This window comes from Fukomys damarensis, unplaced genomic scaffold (assembly GCF_012274545.1).
Source record: "Fukomys damarensis isolate Sample0158 unplaced genomic scaffold, DMR_v1.0_HiC HiC_scaffold_16, whole genome shotgun sequence".
Classification (NCBI taxonomy): Eukaryota; Metazoa; Chordata; class Mammalia; order Rodentia; family Bathyergidae; genus Fukomys; species Fukomys damarensis.
This window is the reverse complement of record NW_022900928.1, coordinates 1,091,394-1,101,347: the sequence shown is the minus strand read 5'-3', so window position 1 is coordinate 1,101,347 and position 9,954 is coordinate 1,091,394. Positions and strand designations below refer to the sequence as shown.

At 48.9% G+C, this 9,954-nt stretch overlaps 1 protein-coding gene across 1 annotated transcript in view; it reads left to right on the top strand.

Annotated features, from left to right (window-relative positions):
• The first annotated feature begins 934 nt into the window (after positions 1 to 934).
• Mob2 (MOB kinase activator 2) overlaps positions 935 to 9,954 on the top strand; it is a 32,238-nt gene continuing 23,218 nt past the window's right edge. Inside the window, exon 1 of the mRNA XM_033764044.1 lies at positions 935 to 1,110. The gene's annotated coding sequence lies outside the window, so the exon portion shown is untranslated. The remainder of the gene's footprint in view (positions 1,111 to 9,954) is intronic.

Sequence of the window (9,954 nt, the reverse complement as noted above, 5' to 3'; positions counted from 1 at the left end):
TTAACTGGGTTTTTCTTCTTACTGTTGATCTTGCAACTTCTTTATCTGTTGTGGAAATAGGGCCTTTATCAGCTTTATGATTTGCAAATAAGTTCTTGCAGTTTGTGGTTCATATTTTCTTTTCTCACTATGTAGTTGAGACTGACCTAGAACTCACTCTGTAGCCCAGGCTGGTCTGGAACTCACAGCGATCCTCCTGCCTCAGCCTCCCAAGTGCTGGGATTACAGGCATGTGCCACCACACCCAGCCTGGTTCATATTTTCTTAATGGTGTCTTTTGAAGCATAAGTACTCTTAGTTTCATTGGAGCCACTTTTTTTCCTGTGCTTCGGTGGCTTTCTCCTTAGCTGAGTTCCTGTCTCTCCACTTGTACTCTTTCTGTCTGCAGTTGACTTGAGCATGAGTGTTTGAGACTATTTGTCTTCTTTTTACTGGGGAGAGTAGACATGAAAGGTAAAGCCAAGAGAGAAAGGAGACAGTTCTTGAATTACCCACCTCCCCTGCTCTTGAAATTGTGAGTGTCTAGCTATGTACCATCTACATTTGGGGTGTCCTCATCCAGTCTCTGAAACTGTCTTTTTGGCACCTTTTGGGCCTGAAAGCTTTCAAGCTACTGGGAGCTATTGTGGGGGAGCCTCTGTTCTCTGCATGTATGGAACCAAGGCTTATACAGCCATTCAGAAACTTGGTGCTTTTGCCAGGTGTGGTGGTGCATGCCTGTAATCCTAGTAGCCCCCAACTTGGGAGGCTGAGGCAAGAGGATTGGCATGAGTTTGAGGCCAGCCTGGCCTACGTAATGAGTTCAAGTCCAGCCCAAACTACATAGTGAGACCCGTCTCAAACCAGAGAAAGAGAAAGGGGGGGGGGGATGGAGGAAAGAAAGGAAGCAAGCAAGAAAGAAGCAAGCAAGCTAGCTCGGTGCTTCTTGTGCCAGATTTGCAGAAAGGATTAACAGAAGTCATACCCTCCTGGCTGGGAAGGTGGCCAGTAACCTAAACAGTCGTGGGAATGAAGAGCCGAAATGCCTCAGAAGGGACAGTGGGATGCCACAAGCTGACGTCACTCCCAGGCTCGCCCGCCACGTTCCTAGGGCCTACAGAAAGGAAGCAGGTAAGCCCTGTGTCCTGATGGCCCCGATTGGTCAGGGGTAGAGTGGAGCGGACTGTAGCCAAGGGCTCTGTGCAGGTGCCTGTGTCTCGAGGAGGCTAAGCAGTAAGACACTCATGTGTCAGAGCAAATCCCCAGGCCCTGGCAGGAGGAAGCTGTGTGTCAGCTTGCCTAGGCCTGAGCTGAATGACACGGGCTGGGGCCAAGGGTGGAGTGACACCGATGCACACGGATAGCACACTCACAGTTCCACCCACAGCCTTGCACTGTGCAGCCTGTGTTCGTGACCACGTGGTCCACATGCAGTGGGGGCAAGCTAGACTCTGTTGTATGTGGCCAACATTGTAAGATGGGTGGAGCATTGCTAGAAAACTCCCTTGTACACTCAGTGGAGGCTCGTGTCGTTGTGTGTCTAGACGTTGGTGACCCCTGTCCATCGTGGGTGGGGGCATCAGCATTTGTGTGGACCCTTTATTCATCATCGCCATTTCTCCTGCGTGTAGAGTGAGTATGGAAACAATCTTCTGTGATTATCTGATGGTGTGGGAGGCTCCCCCGAGGTAATAAACCAAAGGGTGAGGGTGTTGTGCTTAGGGCTCAGAGCAGAGGTTTCATACTTTGGGCTCCTCCCAGGTTTCAGCCCCATACCAGCTGCTGTGGATTTAAAGCAACACCACCAATAAGGCTGAGTTCCCATCTTACAAGTTTTGCATTCCAGGACCTCAGGAATCTGGAACCTTACAGCTATGCTTTTAGCTTTAATTTGACACCTCTCTCTCCTAGGTCTGGAGGTACCACTGATGCTGCTGGCCAAGAACCCCCCCCCACAATTACTGAGGTTAGAATCTGCTAGGCCCACAGCAGTCCCACTCCCTGATCCCTGCTTGAGGTGGCCTCAGTCTGTGCTGTGTAGACTTCTCATTTGGCTATGTGGCTCCTCCCTGCAGCCTTGCCAAGACCTGCCTTGGGCCCACTGGCTTCAGGTGGTGTGTGTTCCAGAATGCATGTCCGAGTTTTCTTGAGAGAAATAGAAGAGAGTAGCTTCTTCAAAGCTCAGGTAGGAGCTTTCCTTTTGGCTGTCTTCAGTTTTAAGTGTCTGTTCTGGCAAGTGCTGGGATTGAGTGGAAGACAGCTTTGAACTCAAGTCTGGAATCCTTTCCTGAGCTCAGGTCTTGGTTGAGGCCCACCCCCAGCAACATGTGGGCACTGCACTGCCCAGTGTGTGGTATATTCCCTGGGGGATGGCTTCCCTTCCTAGCATTTCAGCCTGCTGTTTGTATAAAGTCGTAGACAGAGTGGCTACTTGGTGTCTGTGCCAGGTGCCAGCACTGGGGGCAGGCTTGTGGGTATCTCTGTCTCACCAGGTCTTCCCTGAAGTCGCCTCTGGTCCAGGAGCAGAGCATTCCCCTCAGCCCACTGAGTGTGGAAGCCCCTAGCCTGAGGGCATTGAGGGTGGGAGAGCATCTTCTGGACCCAGGAGTACACTGCCATAGTTGTCTCGCACAGATGCCTGCTGCCCCAGCCCTTCTGGAGTTTCATGCCATCTGTGCCTCCTAAAGGGGGCTGTCACGTGGAGTGCAGGGTCCCTCTGTGCTGTGTGTCCTACAGGCTGAGCCCCTGGGGCAGCTGGGCAGGGTGGATTCTCCCGTGGGCCAGCGCTGCTGGGTCCCTCATGAGGAGATAGAGGGAGCCTCAGGAAACCTCTGTCCACCAGATGGAGGGGTACTGCCCATAATGGTTTTGGACTTTGTAGGCTACTGAGAAAGGTCTGTGAGCTCTGCAGAAAGTGACTAGAAGAAAGACTGTCCCTGCTCCTGTCTGCTACCCTGGGCTCCTAGGCTCCAAGCCTGCACCAGGTAGACTCCAGAGCCAGCTCCTCCTCAAGGAAGCGTACCCAGAGACCCAGGGAGACTGGGCGCCTGGCTTCTGGAGGCCAGCTTTTCCCAGATACCAGCATCAACGGGTCATTTTGAGGAATACAGTCCCTTCTACCTGGGTCAGTTTGTGCAGCCGAGCCCCTACATGCCACACAGAAGTCACCACGTGGGAGTGCCCTGCCCTGGTCAGTGTTCTACATGTTGCCCACCTCAAATTCAGGGTTAAATGACCAGCAAGAGCAGTTCCATAAATCAGGTAGGTGTGGAGTGGCAGGTGTGCATCAGCATGCTCACCTCCACACCCAAAGCCATGGGATAAACTCAGTGGATGTCCACGCCTTTCAGGATGGAGCAGTGGGCCCGGGCTCACCTCACACCTGAAATGGCAAAGCACTGGGCAAATCTGAGAAATGACAGTTCCTGAGACACTGACCATCCTAGCCTCAGGTGAGCCATAGCCCTGCCTGGACTTTTGGGGAAGCTTGGGGACAGAACATAGTGTTGACTCAGACCACAGGACAGAGAATATACTGAAAGGGAGAAGACAGGTTTTCACTGATTTTCTCGCTTGCCGCCCACCCATAACTTCTCTGTGCCTTCAGTGCTGTTCTCTGGCTCTGGTTCTGATTTTGCAGTCTCTTCCATTCATCAGCACTGTTGCCGTGTAGGTGTTGGGAGTTAAGAGTGCCCTAGAGCTGTGCATCCTCCTAGGGCAAACAAGCTGGTCCGTGAGTGTGATGGCACAAGGTGGGGCAGGGAGGGCCACCTAAGAGGCTGCTCAGGAGCAGGGAACGGAGGGACAGTTTGAGGAAGAGTCTCAGCTTGAGCCAGGAGCAAGGGTAGTAGCAGAGACCTATGGCTGCCGCAGAGTATGGCAAGGAGGGTAAGGGTTCAGAGGGTTCCCTGAAGGGCAGTCAAAGCACTGGTAGGATGTGATCTGCTCTCGGTGACACAGGAGCCGGGGACATTCTGAGAAGAGGAGGGATAGGATTGAAGTTAAGTTTGCAGGGACTTTGCACACAACTTGGGGGAAGGAAGGTGGAAGCCCTGCCCCTGCAGTGATCAGTGATGGCTCAGGACCTAGCCCGGGACCCAGCAAGAAGAGGCCTGATCTGTATTTTGCGGCTAGAGCCATCAGGACCTGTCCTGTGTGGGACAGCCCTGTCCCAGTGGATGGGACATGGGGTCTGAGAGAGCACTCAGGAGAATGGGGTGACTCCCTCATTCCTAGGGAGACTCTGGAGGATGGCTCAGTGGGAGAGGCCTACAGGTGCCTCATAGGGCTCCATGGGCAGTGGGAGGGGTGCTCGTTGAGGAGGCCCTATGGAAGCTGGTCTGCTTTTGAACCTTCTTCGTGGTTCCCTTGACATCTAAGAAACTGCCACGTGAGCCTGAGAGTGTCCCCTGGTCCTCCAGGCAGTCTTTCTCGCACCAGCAGCTCCCATATGTACAGGTTATAGTTGGTGTTTGGCTGAGGACTTGGGGGCCCTTGAGAGCTCTCCTCTTGGGTGTCCAAAGACTCCAAGACCTCTGGCTGCCCTTCATTGCCAGGTAACTCCTCTCACCCACCTGCTGGACCTAGTCAGGTCCCCCTGCTGTGCCCATTTCATCAGCCAGAGCTGTGGTGCAGAGGACCCTGTGGGGTTTCCCATGCCACAGGGGTCATGGTCGTTTGGTCTACCTAGTGTCTTGGGAACCGTCATTTCCCAGATTTGCCCAGTGCTTTGCCATTTCAGGTGTGAGGTGAGCCCGGGCCCACTGCTCCATACTAACAGGCACAGACATCCACTGAGTTTATCCCATGGCCTTGAGTGTGGAGGTGAGCATGCTGATGCACACCTGTGACTCCACACCTGCTCAGATTAACAGAACTGCTCCTCTGCTATTCACTTGACCATCCTGACTTTACTTGGCTTCAGAGGTTAGATGGGATTGGACGTGTTCAGGATGGTATGTTTGTAGTCAGTCCTTCGTTCTCTCTAATGTGTGGCCATGGTAGCCTCTTTGGTGACAGAGAAAGGCCAACTCTTGGCATTGCTTGCTTTCCATGTGGCAGCCCTGTGCAGAGGTGCTGTTGTGCCCCTGCAACTCTGCTGCGCTTCCTGGCATCTCTGCCTTCCATCAGGTCACACTGCCCACAGTTGTAGGCCATCCAGGCTCCCGCACTGCCTCACCCAGGGTCTTCACCAGCAGAGCCCCCACCAGAAAGCAGGCAGCACTTACTTGAGAGCATATCTCTGTGGGCAGAGGTAAAGGTGTGCACAGATACAGGTGAGCATCTCATGAGCCCTGTAGACGTTTCACACAGGGGCCCATCTTCTCTACCTGGAAGTTTTATGTAATTCTAAAGAAATCGTTGCAGTCTTCAGTAATTGTTAATGGTTTAGTCTTTTAAACATAGACCTGTACATTGCAAGTGGGTTTTGTTGGGATGCCCTTGTATCAATTCTCCGGGGTGTTTGCTGGGTGGTCAGGACATTAGGCGTCCTGCTGTCTATGTGTGCCACACCTAGCAGGCACTCCAGAGGGGAGGGAGGCAGTATGAGGCTGGGCCAGCTTCCTCGGGGCTGTGTTCCCCTCTGCTGTCCTTGCTGGACACGATGGGCAGGGAGGTGGTTGGGAAGGGGTTAAATGCACTGCTGAGGTTTTTATTCTGCCTGAGGTCACCTTTGGTCAGTATTCTTAGCCACCAGGTGCTACGTGCCCAGCAGCACAGCTGAGGTCTGGCCCTTGCTGACAGGAAGAATGTCGTATGGTCACCTTCCCTGGTGTAAATTTTGACTTGCCACTCCCAGCTGCCTGGTTTCATGAGTGGGGCTGGTGGTTTCTGCACAGGGGCACTGGAGGTTCTGTGGGGGTCACCATCAGCTTTCCCCTCCTGGGAGCCAACCACAGGGAAGCCCCCAGGGTCACTGATAATGTTCAATGTGTTGCTCAAGCCAGTCACAGGTTGAGAGCCTAAGCCTTACCAGCTGTACTGCGTGGAATGAGCTGTGTGTTTACCCACTGGCACCCATCCTGCGAGAGCTTTGTAACCCCAGAAGTGCTTACAGCATATCCGTCATTGAGAACCGGTCATGTTCCTGACACATCTGGCATTACAGTACTGGGTTGTTGCCTTGTGGTGACCCAGCCCCACTTGTCCAGTCCTGGGGTTTGATCATAAAACTCAGAGCTACAGTAGCCCTGGCCCTTTTGGGGATTGGAGAACTGAAGGGAAGTTTTGTCTCCACTGACATTCTGTGCTGTGTGCTCCTCCATAGGGGCTGTATTTATCCCGCTGGTCATAAAGGCAGGGTACAAGGTCTGGGGGCACACTGCCTCCAAGCTCTCGTGAAGAGCCCACTTGGAGTTCCCTGGCACATCACAGACTCTAGACATGTGCTGTTTCACCTCGTGGACCTGAAGGGTAGTCTCGGGTCCTCCTCTCTCTCGTCTCCTGCACGTTGTGCCAGCGTGTTCAGATGTGGATTCAAATAAAACTCAAGCTCTACAGTTGGCAGACAGACTTGGTTCCTTTTTAGCTTTATATTTTGAAGTTATAAACTCACAAGGTGCACAGAGAACGTCAGCCTCCCCAGTGGCAACAAGTTTACAGTTGTGGTACAGGTCAGAGCAGAAAGCAGAGTTGACACAGTACTGTCAGCCATGCTGCAGGCTTTCCCCCCTTGCTTTTCAATCCATGATCTCACCCTTTTGTTTTCTTCTGTGTGTATTTGTTGGTTGAACCAGGTTGCTTTTCCTGTGAGTGGATTTTGTGGGTTGTTCAGCATCCCCATTGGTAGCCAGATTTGGACACTGGGTTGTCCGTGTTTAGGTTCTTTTCAGCAGGAGGCAAGACAACTCTGTGGGTAGTGCCATCCTTCCTGCCAGTGTGTGTGATAGCTGGAGATCTTCTTTGGTGTGTGCAGTCTCCCCTGGCCTCCACTGAGAGTCCTCCTGTGTGGTTAGCAGGGCCACCATGGGGCTGACCTCTCAAAGACTGCCTTGAAGCACTGTCACACTGTAGCTTTGGGCTGCAGCTTCGAAATTGGGCAGGACAGGCATTGAGTCCATAGTGGCAGGCTTCTGATGGGAAGTGTCACTGAGGCTGTTGCAAGCATAGCTCCCTTTCCTTAGATGGAACCTGCCATGTGCGCAGGCACTGTCATTGCCTGGCCCCATGGCTTTACTGGATACTTTGGGGTAGGTTATTTTGCTTTGGCTTTCAGGCTCTAGCTTCAAGTCTGTCTTTTTCTTCAGTTTATCTGCCACTTTTTCTCAAATGCTTCGTCTCTTTCTGTATACAAACTTTAAGCTTTCTTAAAAGCTGGACGATGGTGCTATAGATCTTAAGTGTAAATCAGGTGAGTTTCACAAATGTGAATTCACCTGTTGCCATACCAGTGGAGATGTAGCATGCTGTTTTGTCCCAGCATTTCCCACTGAGCACCTTACCCCCTGCCACCTGCTGTCCCAAGAGGCAACCGTGTTTCTTCAAAGGCTGGTTTGATTTGGCTTCTTTAGAACATCATGTAAGCAGAATAATATGGTCACTCCTCTTCTGCTCATGGCATCTTCCCTCCACATGACATGTGTGAGGTTGAGCCATGGTGGTTCCGTGCTTTTGCTTGCTGAGCAGTGGTCTACTGTGTGAATCTGCCACAGTTTATTTAGACATCCTCTCTTTGCAGACTTTGGGTTGTTTCCAGTTCTTTGTGGTTGTGAACAATGCTGCTATGAACATTCTTGTGTGTGGTCAGATACTCTTGTTTTCTCGTGGGTAAGTAGCTGTGGGATAACTGGTTGGTTTACAGAGGTATTTCTAACCTTAAAAGAGATACCAACAATGTCCCCCAATGGCTGTGTCATCGCATGCTCCCCAGAGTAGTGTGGTGCTCAAGCTGTCCTGCCTCCTCTCGGGCTCCAGTGTTCGTGGTCTCCTGCGTGTGTTGTTCTTTGGGTCTCAGGTGACACCTCATGGTGGGCAGAACCTGCGTGTCCCCAGCAGTCGCCCGCACTGAGGCCTTTCTCCTATGCTGCTTGGCTGGCTAAATATCTTCCTCTTCAGTGTCTATTCAGACATCTACCTTTTCTAAAAAGGAGGCTGTCTTTTATCAAGGTGCAGGGCTGCTTTCCGTAGTCCATGTAAAAGCCTTTGTCAGATCCATGCAGTCTGTGGCTCAACCATTCGTTTTTTTTGAAACAGTATCTTGAATAGGAGTGTGTGTGTGTGTGTGTGTGTGTGTGTGTGTGTGTGTGTGATTAGTTTGGTGAAATGTATTTCATCTGGCTTTTTTCTTTTTGGTTCATGCTGCTTATTTTTGTTTATTTATTTATTTATGGTACCATGGATTGAACTTGGGACCCTGTGCTTATAAGGCAGGCGGCAGCACCACTGAGCTAAATCCCCAGCCCATGCTGTTTAGATCTTAAGAACCTTTGCCTGTTCTTAACTTGGAAAAAGTACTATTCCTGAGCTTCATTGTAGACACCTTATAATTTTCTTTCATGCCTCTGACTCATCTGGTATGAGGTAGGGCCGTAGGGTGTTTGTTACTCCTTATGGATATTCCATTTTCTCGGTCTTATTTATTATAGATACTTTGCTTTCCCTATTCAGTGATTTCACGTCTTTGTTGGAATCCAGTTAAGCATGTAAGTGTGCTCTGTTTGGGAATTTTATTCTGTTCATATTGATATCGGCAACTGGGTTTTGAAAACTGTAGCTATAAATAGGTCTTGAAATGAGCCCTTGGCTCTTCTTTTGCAGGAATGGTTCAGTTACTAAGTCTGTTTGCATTTCCACATGCATTTCAGAGTATTCCTGTTAATTTCTAAAAAATAAATTGTGCTAGGCTTTTGGTAGGATTGTGTTGAATTAGGAAGACTGACATTGTAACAATATTGAGTCTGCTGATCTATGACCATGGTAACTTTCTTCATTATTTATGCTTTTAATTACTCTCAGAATTGATTTGTACTTTTTAATGAGAGGCTTTATACAGTTTTAGAATTATTCCTACATTAAAAATTTTGTTATAGATAGGAATTTATAAACTTCCTATTACATTTATTTATTTCTGCTATACAGTAATAAAATTTATTTCCTACTGACTTGGTGGCCTGGTATTGTAAATGTACTTAGCAGCTGTGCTGATGTGTCATGTTCTCCTTGGACTTTTTTGTCTACACAGTCATGTTGTGTCACACAAGATTCCCTTTCCTTCCTACTGTGTGTGCCTTTTTTATTAATTGAGTTTATTGGTACAATCTAGGTATACAGTACAGTTACATTCATTATTGGGATCCTGTACCTTTACATGACAGGTCTTTATTCTCATTTTTTCCCCTTGTCCCTGCCCTCCCTTCACCCCCTCCTCTTCTCCCCATTTACAGACACTTTATTTCCATTTTTTCATTTTCTCATATTTTTTTCCTCTCCCTTATTACCATTCCCCCACTCTTCCCACTTTCCCTACACCTTTAGCCCTTTACTTCCTATTTCACATTATTAATTATCTCATTAGGATCTTGTGTACTATTATAGTTTTTCACACCAGAGAACTATTCGGCATTTCAGTTAAAGAAATCTCTGTATGAACATTAAAAATAAGGAATCCTAAAATAAAACTAAAGAGAAAAGGCAATGATGTAAAATTAAAGTAATCCTTAATTCTGAAGATGAAAATGGTCCCTGAACATATTTAAATTGCTTCTTGCTCTTGTAGTCTTATATTATTCTTTTTTTCCCATTATTTAGAGAATACTTTATTAGTTTCTGTAATCAAACCCACGTAGATATGACCTTACCTATTAAATACAGTGCATTACCCCTGTACAAATGAAAAAAAAAATTAACATTTCTAGACCAATATGGCTGTTAATTTCTGTACAATGCCAACTCAACACAGTACCTTGGGATAACTTTGTCCAAGGTCAACAGCACAGTTAAAATTTCCAAAAATTCAGATTATATATATGTGTATAT